Source organism: Cyanistes caeruleus, chromosome 10 (assembly GCF_971803275.1).
Source record: "Cyanistes caeruleus chromosome 10, bCyaCae1.hap1.1, whole genome shotgun sequence".
Taxonomy (NCBI): Eukaryota; Metazoa; Chordata; class Aves; order Passeriformes; family Paridae; genus Cyanistes; species Cyanistes caeruleus.
In genome coordinates, this window is record NC_141710.1 from 16,023,934 (window position 1) to 16,036,307 (window position 12,374).

At 54.9% G+C, this 12,374-nt stretch overlaps 1 protein-coding gene and 1 long non-coding RNA gene across 5 annotated transcripts in view; one reads left to right on the plus strand and one right to left on the minus strand.

Annotated features, from left to right (window-relative positions):
- Positions 1-3,490: 3,490 nt before the first annotated feature.
- Positions 3,491-10,478, minus strand: LOC147651326 (uncharacterized). Its single transcript, XR_015274527.1, has 3 exons — positions 8,020-10,478; positions 7,719-7,857; positions 3,491-6,755 (listed from the first exon to the last, which is right to left on the minus strand). It is a non-coding gene; the product is annotated as an uncharacterized LOC147651326 (long non-coding RNA).
- DIS3L2 (DIS3 like 3'-5' exoribonuclease 2) overlaps positions 10,246-12,374 on the plus strand; it is a 176,975-nt gene continuing 174,846 nt past the window's right edge. The window contains exon 1 of one of the 4 annotated variants that reach the window (XM_086843961.1): positions 10,246-10,576. The gene's annotated coding sequence lies outside the window, so the exon portion shown is untranslated. The remainder of the gene's footprint in view (positions 10,577-12,374) is intronic. The other 3 variants (XM_086843962.1, XM_086843964.1, XM_086843963.1) reach the window with 3 other exon arrangements.

The window sequence follows — 12,374 nt, forward strand, 5'->3', positions numbered from 1 at the left end:
CAAGACAACCAGCTCCGGGAGCCGGAGACCCGAAAGGGAAAGCGGGGGGCATTTGGCTTGATGCCCCCGCCCTCCCCAAAACGCCCCCGGACCCCCCTGCAAGCTGTCTGTCCTCCCCTTGCCTGCTGCCCCACGGCCCCTCCGCTCCCCGCACTGCCCTGCTGACCTCCTGCGGAAGAACTCGGGCCAGGCGGGGGGGGGTGGTCCCGGTGCGGGATTCATCCCAAAAGACAAGAATGAGCGCAGAAAACACCTTTTTCTTTTCTTTTCTTTTCTTTTTTTTTTTTTTTCTTTCTTTCTTTTTTTTTTTTTCTTTTTTTTCTCTTTTTTCCCCCACATCCAGGATTAAATCAGAAACTGCCTCCCAGGTCCATGCTTGGCAGGAGCAGGGCCACTGCCCTCTGTGACAGGGACACTGGGGACACAAAGGGATGAAGGGGGCAGCGGTGTGTCTTGAGGGCACCTAAGTGGGTCTCTTGCCTTGGGGGGCTGCAAGGACAGCAGCCTGTCTCTGCTTTTGTGAGGATCTGGATGGTGCTCCTGGCCCTAGAGATGGGGCTTTTCAAGCACCCTGGGGATGTCCCCTGCAAGGCACAGTCAGTGTCACAGGGTCCCTTTTGGGGACAGGACCTCACTGCTGCAGGGCTGGCCTCCCTCTGACCTGCTCCTGGAGCTAGAGGGTACGCGAGAAAGATATGATCCTGGTATTAACTCCAGTGGATCACAGGGCCGCTGAGGAGGCCCCTTGCTCTCAGCCTTGCCCTTCCCTTGCTGGCAGGGCAGGATTTGTGCCTCTGCTGCTCCTGGCAGTTCTAGAGCTCTGCTGGCTTTTTGCTGATGGATTTCCTGAGCACCATCCCTGGCCTGCTGTCTGGGGGGGAATTCTCTTATTGGCATGAGGCCAAAGGAAAGACACCCCTTTCTTTGCAGAAGTATCCAGGGCTGGACTGCATTAAAATATATTTGCCCCCTACATCCCTTCCCTGAGATCAGGGAAACATTCTCTGCTCTTCCCCCTGTCCCTGGGGTATTTTCCAGTCTGGTCCTTTCCTCCTGCTCTGTATCCTGGTCTTTCTGGGCTCTGCTGCTCCACAAATCTCTGGGGAGCTTCCCCTGCTGGGGGACCATGGCTCTTTGGGGGTCCATAATATCCCTGCTCAGGAGCAGGGAGATGTTTCCTCCTCCACAGCCCAGGCTACTGGGCACAGGACACTTCAAACGAGATTGGCTTTTCAGCTCATGTGAACAGGAGCTGGAAGGAGAAGGTCTCGGTGTTTTTTCCATTGTGCCTGCCAGGTGGAGACAACTTGGACTTTTTTGAGTGTGAAGCTGTGCTTGGGCATTTCTCTGCGTGCAGGCAGAGCAAAGTGATGGAGCTGGGATTACAGCTGACCCCGGGTGCCAGAGAGCTGTGGGTGCAGGCAAGGAGCAGAGAGAGGCCCCTTCTCTCAGGGTTCAGTCCTTGTCCCACACGAAGTGTAGCGGGAATGTGACAGCCAGCCTCTCCAGGGTGCAAGGACTGGGGGGCTTTGCACCACTACCCCCATCAGCAAGGCTTCTGCAGCTGAGCCCTGGGTCTCAACATCCATGAGATGTGGAGATGTTGGGGTGCCCGAGGCCACCAGCAGCTCAGCAACCCCCACAGAATCCTGCCATCACCATCCTGGTTGTGCTGGCTCCTGCCCTGATGCTGTGAGCAGCCTGCCCTGTGGCTTCTCACGGTGGACCCAGGATGGGGAAGGAGACAAGGCAGATGGCTGTGGAGAAACGTCACAGTGTGGGCAGGAAGGGCTGCCTGACTTGCCACCAGCCCCCCTTGCACACTGCAGGTCATGGGGCCGGTACTGGAGCTGCTCCAGCAGCCCCTGGCCCCTGAGGATTAGAGCATCACCACAAATGCCACAAGGTGGTCAGGCCTCAGCCAGTGCCTGCCCGCAGGAGGCTCGTCCCTGCCCTCAGCTCTCACTAGTGTGGTTTTCATTAGTGTGTTTTCTTTGTCACACTGTGCAGAGCCTCGGGTTTGAGGGCGGGAGAGGGGGGGCTGTGCTTTATAAATCCAATTAGCCTTGTTATTCAAATTACTCTGCCGAAGTCAGAGCCGGGCGCACACAAAGCCTTAACTCAAACCAGATCAGATCCGTTGGGGTGGCAAAAGCTCAAAGTGGGGAGCAGAGGTGTGCAGGAAGGGGTTAAGAGTGTGAAACCCTTTTGGCTGGTGGGGTGGGGGCCTGAAAGCTTTTAACCCTTAATGGGATGGGCCTTCATTAGTGCACAGCCCTGTGGAATGACCACCCAGGATGAGAACTGACAGACTCAGGGCATGTGTGGAGAATGAGAAGTGAAAAAGAGATAGGGCTGGGCTCACAGGGGTCTTTCCCAGGCACTGGAGAGCAAAGAGGATCCTGCACAGCTGCACAAGGAGGAATGGAGACCTTTGGGGTGGGCTGGAGGGGGTGACAGTCCTCCCCATTTCACCCAGGGGCCCAAAGAGAGCCAGGAGGAGAGAAGGGGCACCAGGGCTGGCCTGTCCCTGAGAAATACCAGCGTTGAACCCAGATTATGGGGAATGGGCTGCTGTGGGGATAAAAATGGGGAGATGCTGCTGGATCTTGGTGAAGTGGGGTGAGCCCCACCCCACTGAGGGAGTGGGGAAGGGAGCAGGGACTGTATTGTGTGTGTGAGAGGGCACACATATCCCCTGTCTGAGGATGGAGAGGGATTCATCAAAGTATGACCAGTGCCAGCATGATTTGGAGAGTGGGAGGAGATTGGTCATGGGGATATGTGTGACAGTAACATGGAGTGTTCTGGCCACATCACAAGGAAGGGGTGAGAAATGTCTGTGGGTGAGGCTGCATTCTGCTGGGCAGCAGTGGGGCCCTGGCTCTCCTGGCTGAAATTAGGAGCTAGGTTCCAGGCACCTTCTGGAGGATGATGTCAAGAAAGTTTATAGGATAGAAATGTGGACTCAAGTCTGAAGTAAGCTGCTACTGTAGCAGTGAACAGACAGTGATCCATCTCCATTTTCTTCAACTCACTTATCCTTAGGAAGCACATTTCTTATTGATTTGGGAAATCACTGGCCAGATTTATGTCTCTTCTGCTGCCTTGGGCCAGGAGAGCATTTCCTGACCAAGAGATGGATAACCTTAGGATGAGGATTTTCAGCTGATTTGATTTGCCAATCCCTTTGCAAAAAAGAGACATCAGAAGGCTGAGTGCATGTGATGGTGATGCCAGAGTGGCTGAAGTTTTCCCATAACCAGCAGCCAACTGAAGGAGTTGTTGGTTAAGGACTATCCCAGGTGGTGGGATGGAGGAGGTACAAAGGTGGAGGTACAAAGATGGAGCAGCCATTAGGATAAAGGAGCTACTTGCCCTCCAGCAGAGTCACCAACTAGCAGTCCCCAGGAATATAATGTGTGCTGTGTTCACCAAGAGAATGTCAGCAAGGGTTTGATGTGCTGCAACACGAGATTTTTACAGTTGATTTTCTTTTTTTTACAGGTTTTAAAGTACCTCTCTAGGAGTCTGATGATAATCAGCTCAGTGAGAAGCAGTTTGAAAAGAGATTTCAATTTTGATTATTGGGTTGGATGAGCAGCCTCTGGTGCAGGCAGAGGACTATCTGGTACCCCCTCTGTGGTGATGTGCCTCCTGAGGATGCTTTAAAGGAACTTTTTCTGGGGAATAACTGTAGCCCCTGAGTCAGGAGCACTGTCCAGCAGCTCAAACCTGGCCACTACTAGCCCCCAGCCCCAGCAGCCACCAGGTTGGTATGGGGATGGGGTGGGTCTACACAGTGGGTGTGATGCTCCTGGGGTGCTGTGTGAAACACTGATGGAGATTCTGGCCTGTTTGAACATTCCTGGTGTTTGTTTTGGCTGCTGCTGCTGAATGAGGCATTACAGGAAACACTACGTGATTTTGCACTTTCCCCTGTTTCCTTTGGGTCTGGAAGAGGGCTCTGCCTGAGGATACAGGCATGGCCAATATCCCCCCTTCCCAAACTGGGATGGTGATGGGGAGACACCCCACAGAGCTGCCCTGATGGGTCTGTCAATAACGGAGTTGCATGTGCTGCAAGGGTTAGAGACCAAGAGGGCTTCTCTGACCCCTCCCAAAACCTCCCAGGCTGGCAAAGCTGAGGAGAAGAGGACAAGCCCTGGGCAGAGACTCATAGGTCTTTGCCAGTGAAGTGCTGATATTCTGACAGGCACATTGTATTTTTCCCCCAGGGCTTTGCCTTTTGGGATTTGCCGCTTCTCCTGGACTTCCTAGGATTCTACAGTTTCCTCCTGATATTCTGGGTGTTTTTCCCAGGGCTATAATGGAATATCTGTGCTCCGGAGCTGGGATGCCTCACTGCTCTGGTGGGGGCAGGAACACAGTGTCTCAGGGTTTTGTTGAATGTCAATAAAATTAAGCAATTCTAACGCACGGGTGACTCCACACCATGAGCCTCCCTCTGCATCAGTCCTCAGAGGATATGAATTGTACTGCCTCCAGCTCCTGGCAGCCTCAGCTCTGCAGCTGATGTAGGGGCAGGTTGCTGGGATTTTCCAAACTAAATGCCACAGTCGTCTGTGTCTTCCTTTTTTCAGATGCCTTCCCCCCAGAAATGGGGGTCTAGCAGTGTTTTATCCACAGCTTCAGGGTTCCAGCACCATCCCAGGCTTGTTGGTTTTGGCACTGAGTTTCCCTTTGAGACTAGGAACTGCCCAAAGGGCAAAAAGGCCCAAAAAGGCAGAAAGGCCACAGAATGGGTTATTGATATCACATTTGTGCCTGCAGGGAGCCATGTTGTGTGCAGATCCTGAGAAAGAATCCCACAGGCCTGTGGGGATGGACCCCCAGGCTGTATCCAGGGAATCTCCATCGCAGTGGTGCAGACAGATGCCACCACTGCCTCAGGGGGATGGATATCTGAGCCCTCCTGCGCTATGTGCACACCCAGGCCTGGCGACAGGTCCTCACTGGCCCCACGGCTGTGGCGGCAGCACGTCCTGGCTTGGCAGGAGCCTCTTCCACCTGGTTTGGCTGTGCAAACCCCCGTCATCCTCAAAAAAGCCATCAGCAGCAGCTCCCTTGCAGTCCCCCTGCCAGACACAAACACCCTCCAGCTCCTCTGAACTGGCTTCCTGGGAACCCACTCCAGGTGATGGGAAGTCCCTTTTGGTATTGGTTCTTCAGGGCAAGACTTTTGGGCTTCCTGAGTGTCTCCCTGGAGCCCCTGGCTGTGGGAAACCCCTGGGGAGTGTTGGGATGCAGAGAGCCAAACCTGTGCTGGTCTTGACGGTGCTGGTGGTCAAGCCTTTGACTTCCTAAAAGGAAGTAATCCCACTGTGATTCCACTGAAGTAGTTTGGGCTTTTTGCCTCTTTTTTTCCCTTTTTGGGAGGGAGTTTGTACAGGTGCCAGTTGAGGAGCATTGAATGACCCTGGCTGCAGCAAGGGGGCTGGCACTGGAAGAGGAAGATTTCAGCACCACAAATGGTGGGGCAGCCTTGTGTTGATAAGGGTCTGGCTGGGTTTTGGCCATGCCTGGGAACAGCTGAGGTGGCTGCTCATGTGGCCGGGGAGCGCTGCTGGCTGCAGGGGGTCACGGTGGCCCCGCTGCCACCCCACGGCAGCCGCTGTGGACGTGCAGGGCTCCACAGCCCTAACCTTTAGCAACCAGACAGAATAACAATGCCGGCCTGCTGGGGCATAATGGCCGGTGTTTGCTTGAGATACAAAGGCACCGAGCTTTCACATGAGGTAATACTGATAAGTTACGCTCTCATTCAGTGCCCCGCCAGCCAGACGCAGCGGGGCCAGCAGCAGCCCCCGCCTGCCTTCACTGAGCTGCTGGGATGTGCCCACCGACCCTTCGGCCCCTGGTCCCACTGGAGCACTGCCCCCATCTCCCCTCAGTGTGCTGTCCCCACTCATCACCCGTCTCCAAAGTGGTCCCCATGGGGGCTGTTTCAGTCTCATCCTGGTATGTGGAGTGGGAGATGCAAGGCGGAGATGAGGGCTTGTGAGGTGAGTCCCCACCACGCTGCATAGCTGTGTGGTTCCTTAGTTCCTGCCTTCCTGGAAAGTATCTTTTCCACCTCCCTGGGAGCATTAGAAGGGAACACACTGCACATCCCTTGCCCCATGTGCCCTGACCCCCTCTGTCCCCCGGCCCTGCTGCCCACAATCTCAGTAAGTGCAGGGCAGCTCCATTCCCAAGTTTCCTGATGTGACCTGTGGAACTTTGGTGTCATCCATAGCCAGTTTGAGCTCCTTTGAGAGGCTCAGTCGTGCCACTGGAAGGCCTTCCACACTGAAAACTGAGGGATATGTTATAAAAGAGATTTGACCATTATGACAGGCAGAACTACTGAGGAAGAGACTTAAAGGTATCCAAAAGACAAATCCAGGTGGCCTCAATTACATCAGTTGCAAGACACTAACCCTGCTCCTACCCTGGCTTCTCACCTCCTTCCTCCGCTGCCTCCTTCACCTGCTTCTTGTCTGCCTGTCCCTCTTTGCTGGGGTCTAGTTCTTTCTTCCTTGACTGGACAAACAAAGCCAAGCCAGACCTTGTCAGCTGCCTGGGGTGAGTTGCAGATGTTCCTCTAGGCAATGAAGGTGATGGGAACCCATCAGTCCTGATCTTGGGTGGCATGTTTCCCAACCAGAGGTATGGAGGGCTCAGGAGAAGACTGGAGAAGCTGAAGGACGGATGGGGCAAGACCACATGTGTTGTGACACAGCAGATGATATCTAGTGGGGAGAGAGATGGTTTTTAGCTTATTTATGGTAATAAATCTGTCGCACTCCCCTTTATCCTCCCTGAGCGTGGCTTATGCCCTCCGGCCAAGTGCCCAGATGACTCCCAGTGCCTGAGAGATGTCAAAAGGAGACATACTCAGGCTTAACGCTGGGTGCTGCTGCTGCAATCAAGACATTTCTAAGGGTGCTCAGAGGCTCCAGAGCAAACTCGCAGCTCCACTTTGCCTTTGAGCACATCCTTGTGCCCTCTGGGTCTTTCCTGCAGACAACAGCAGGGAGGCAGAGGCAGAGCACCTTGCTGCTTTCTGCTATGGCCTGCAATCTGAAATACTGGGAGAGGTGACACTTGGGTTTGCAGGGGTGGCATTTCCATGTGCAGCCTCAGTTCACGCTGGGTGGGCTGCAGGAAGCGGATGGAAGTGTCAGAGGAACCGTTCTGCTCCCATCCAGGGTCCCCCCTGCTGAGTCATCTCGGGGTGGCTCCAGCCCCTTGGCCAGTCACTCCTGATTAACACTGATGCAAACGAGTGCCGGGCGGGCCCTCACTGCTCACTGAAACCACAGGCAGAGGAGCCAAAGCCTTCGTAAGTGAGGAGCTCCCAGCCAAGGAGCCATGTGGTGCTCTCACCTTGGCTGAGGTGCTGCAACACGTTCCAGCCTCCAAGTCGGGAAGCAGCTACCAGTTACTGCCCGGGGGAAGATGGTGAGATAATCCTGTGCTGTGGGAAAGCAAGCCAGGGCACTGGGCTGGGCTTGCTGCTACAGGACCCCAGGAAGTGAGACTGCAGGGGAAAAATCTGCTCAGGGACCTTTTCCTTTTAGAAAGCCCATAAGATGCCATGGAGAGTCATGGAAGCAGCAGTGAGGCAATGGCTCCCTTCTGTTCAGCAGCCACAAGGATGGTGTGAATGGAAGATGAAGCCAAAGGTGAGACTGAAGCAGTCTAGCCCTTACCTGGGAGGGATTGTGTTTGAGATTCTGCTAGAGGCACCAGCTTGCTGTAATGTCTGCACGTGACCTCTTCCAAAGGGTGTGAAGAATGGGGATGCTGCTGGTCCCAGCCACTCAGAATCTTCTGTCTGCCCATGGGATACTGGGAAGGAGACACAGATTTGCTGTAACTCTCATTTATTTGGGCCAGTGATGAGGTAGAGCGAAAGAGAGCACAAACACAGGCCCTGTCCCATGGAGCAGACCAGATTTCCAAATCCCTGTCTGCTACCAGGAGAACAGGGCTGAGAAATGCTCTGCTGACCTGCTGGAGATCATGGCCCCTTGTGCAGCAGGGCCCCAATGGAGGCAGGAGGTGAGGGTGACAGAGGCATCCAGCCGTGGGACCATATCCTTCTCCTCACCACACCTGATATCACTGCAAGCCATGGCCCCACTGCCAGCAGCGGCACCACCAAACACCGAATCCTCCCCCTTCCTCTCCCATCTGTGGAAGGACCAGGGCATGCTGAAGCCACTGCTGTTGGTGGCACCACCTGGTGCAGGGGGCAGCCTGGCCAAGCTCCTGGCTCAGCTTCATCCCCACTGGAGTGAAGAACAGAGACACAGCATGACTCAGCAACATGGAGAGGAGCTGCTGCTCCCACCTGGCTGGTACATGCAGGGGGACAGTGGGGCTGGAGGCCCTGGGTCTCCCCACCCCATCCCTGCTCTCCCCCATGCAGCAAAGGAGCCTGAATGGATGGTGTGGGTCAGCCCTGAACAGCTGGGGATGTGCCACCACCCTGCCTTCACAGAGCAGGTGCCAAACAACTTGCTTTATTAGGAGCCAGGAGAGCAGGAAGAAGCAGGGGAGCACACATCCTCCCTCTGACCCATGTGGCCTGACGTGATCCCATGTGGCCATGCTACCCATGGGGCCAGCTCCAGCAGAAATGGTCTCCCCCTCTCTCTTTGGGTCCCGTGGGAGTAGCTGCTGTGTGACTGCTGGCTCTGCTCAGAGGATGGCTGGTCTCTTGCTCTTGGCCAGCATGGGGCAACTCACTGCCTCCCAGCCATGCCAGGACAGAGCTGAGTCCTCACTCTCCTCCTTGAGGTGGCCGGAGCTGCCAGGGTGGGGCTGCTGATGAGCTGGCATCAGTGCCAGCAGATCGTGGGCAGAGGCTGCTGGCTCCGCATGGTTTGTGCAAATGAGACGCTGCCTTTGCTGGTGGCATGCTGGCGCTGGGGCGGATGTGACTGTCCTTGTGCAGGCAGGTCTGTGCTTGCTGCCCTCGGTCCACAGCAAAAGCCCGGTACTTTCTCAGGGCAGCTCCCTCGACCCACCCGAGGGCTGGAGCTGGAATGGTCTGGGCTTGCCACAGCTTCGTGGAAGCTCAGCAGTGCTGGCTGTGGGAATGGCTGAGGGGCCAGGTTGTGTTTGGCAGCCACAGGTGATGCTGCACCCTGAGCAGATGTGGCCTCATGGCCTCTAGAGGTGACTGCTACCAAGCAATGTGCACACTGATCTGCAGGATGTAGGATGAAGAATAAGGACCATGGGGCTGGCATCTTCCCCATCCTAAGTGAAGGGGCAGCACGGATGCCTGCTCAGATGTTCCTGCCAAAATGAAGACTAAACAGAGCCTTTCCCCTGCTTGGTGACACCAGTTCAGGTCCCTTTGGATCCTTCCTCCATCTACTGAGGGGATTCTCCAGGCAGAAAACTCAACTGGGATTGACTGGGGGTGCCATGAGGACAGTTTATTGCTCTCCAGATTTTCTTCTTGTTGAAATTCTTTGGCAAACACAACCTGAGTTTGCAGGTAACAGCAGGGTGGCCAAACCACATACTCCCAGTCAGCCAGAGCCTGGGTCTGACTCTCCTATAAAGCCTTGTGAGAGGTCTGTGGTCACAGAAAGAGGAGGTAATAAAAGTGCCAGCTCTTGACTCTGGTCTCATGCTTTAATAGTCATCCATAGGCTCTGACTTATCCTGGAGGAGGTCAGGCCACTGCTGCTCAGCACCAAGGGCTGGTCCCTCCCTGGTGTGCTGTTGCGTGGGTGAACAGGGGATCAGTATTTTGCCTGCTGCCCAACTTCCAGTGCCAGGGGAGCAGGAAGAGCTCAGGGAACGGGATCCCAAAGAGTTCAGAGAACAGGATCCCAAAGAGTTCAGAGAACAGGATCCTGGAGATCTCTTCTCTGAGGTGCAGTTGAAGCCACGTAGGTGCTGAAGGACGTTTCCCCATGGGGCTTTTGGAGGTACAGGTACTTGCAAAGCTGTGAGTTTCCTCAGGGACAACACCAGACTCAGATCCTGACAATATTAGATCAGCTAACCTGTGCTTTTTTCACTGAGCTGGCTACAAATTTGGCTGATGCTGGAGCGCTGGCCTTATGCTGGGGCAGTCCATCCCAGGAGGTTCCGGCTGGAAGCAGGTGGCTGCCAAAACCCCTCAGGGATCCCGGTGGCTGCAAACCTGGCAGGCTGGGGTCAGTCCGGGTTGGGTGGCAGCACCTCCTGCCTCCCATGTCCCCGCGATGGCCCAGCTCAGCCCGCGGTGGGCTCCCACCCTCACACGCTGTGCCTGGCCGAGAGGAGCCCAAGGCTGCCCCGTCCCCCCGGAGACCGGGGGGACCTGCGTCTAGCGCAGGGAGCGGGGCTAGGACACCCAAGCCCCCGCCTGGGACACTCGAGCCCCCGCCTGGGACACCCGAGCCCCCGCCTCGGATCCCTCTGCCCGCCCTATCGCGGAGGACGCGGAGCGAGCGCTTCGCGCTGAGTCCTTCTGGGCCCCGCCGCGGCCCGTAGGCGCCGCTGCCCCGGAAGCGGACGGGGCGCTGGGACATTCAAACGGAGCGGAGCGGCCGCGGCGCCGGTGAGCGGGGCGGGGGGAGGGAGCGGGGCAGGGACAGGGACCAGGACCGGGCAGGGGAGGTGGGACAGCGGAGCCCGGCCCGGCGGCGCTCAGCCCGGGCCAGCCCGGTGGCAGGGCCGCCGCAGCCGGGCCCCGCAGTTCTCTGTCCCGTCCGGCCGCGCCGGGCCCGGCAGGAGCGCGCTGGCGGCCCGGGCCGCGCTCCCGAGGGGTCGGGGGCGCCTGGCAGGAGAGGCAGCGGGCAAGGGACTGCTCCTGGTGCCGAGGGTGCGGGGATTCTGTGCTGCTGGAGCTGGAGCGTTGGCTAGGGAGTTGGATACCCCGGGGGGCGTGTGATGGAGGCCAGTGGTGATCCTCAGAACCAGCCGGGTGACAATAACAGGGGGGATTTCATCCTGGGCCCATCTCAGCGAGTGTCCTCCCTCTGCGAGTCCATCCTGGCATTTCACTCGTCCTCATCACCGTCGCCAGGCAGAGAGGATATACCTGTACCTCTGCCTTCCCTCGGCTCCCTTGGGAATATTTCAACTCCTGCTTGCTCGCAGAAGACTAGTAATGAAACTCTAATGCATAGGGGCTTGTGTCTTTTTCAGTGCTGCATTTGCTGACTGCTAACGTGGTTAAAGTTGTAGAAATTATAGTGAAGGCAAGCTGTGAATGTTTGTTCTTTACTGGTAAATAAAGATGACAAATTCCTGTCTCCTGGAACCAAATTATTGTTTGGAGAGTAGTCTTGCTAGCTTTTATAAATGTTATCTGCTCCTGTTGCTTTGGCAACAGGAGAAGGTGATGTTAGAAGAAAGCTCGTGTAGACCTACCCGTGTGTGTTTTGTAATAGCTCGGTAGCAGGTCTGTCTATTAGAAGAGGTTAGCTATTGGCCAGCACCAATGGAAAATCTTAGGAACAAAAATCACAAACCACATAAAGAATTTTTCCTATTTGTTCAGGGATTTTTAATTTTTGCTTTGCATTGTGAAGCCTGCTCACATCCGTGCTCAATTACTTAAGTAAATCCCGGTGCAATGTGCGTTGTTTCTCCGAAAGGGCCGGAGCAGGCACGCTGAGGAGGAGCTGGCTCTGCAGCCTGTGGTCCCTGCTGGATCATGCCCCCTTCCCAGGCAGGGTGTGCACGGAGGAGGGAGACTGCCTGGGTGCTTATCCTCTGTGCAATGACAGCGAAAAGGAGAAGAGAGCTGAGTAAGGGCAAAGGAAAATTCCAAGCATGGTGGGAGTAGGGAAACAAATATAAATTTCACTTTTGCTGATCTCTATATTCTGACCTGCTAACATCCCTGTGCTAAGAGAAGGGAAGTAACAGGCAGTGTCCTTTATTTAAACTTAAAGTCCAGTGCCCCATGGTTCTGGGGTAGCAGAGATGACAGAGATCCCTGTCAGCTGGGGTAAAATTCATCTGTTCAGCTTCAAACTTGTCCTGAAGTGAAAAAGAGGCATTTTTGTGAAAACATGCAGAAGCCAGCAGTTGCACTGGGCTCCATTATCAAGAAATTCTTAAATTCTTCTTTGATTTTACATACAGCAAAAATCATTGCTATGTCCTGTCTATACCTATAATTTACTTCAAAGTAGCTGAGCATAATTTAGTAGATTGTTTTGCTTCAAAAGCTTAAAAGCTAAAGCACCTGAAAAAGGATTGAAAGATATTTGATCTGCTTAAGTTTCATACCTGTGCAGCAAAGGTGGAGATGTGATACCATTTACAGAAACTGGTGCTGGATGGAGCTGTAGGCAGTGTGTCTCAGTAAGAATTAGGAACTCTTGCAAGATAATTATTTTTTTACT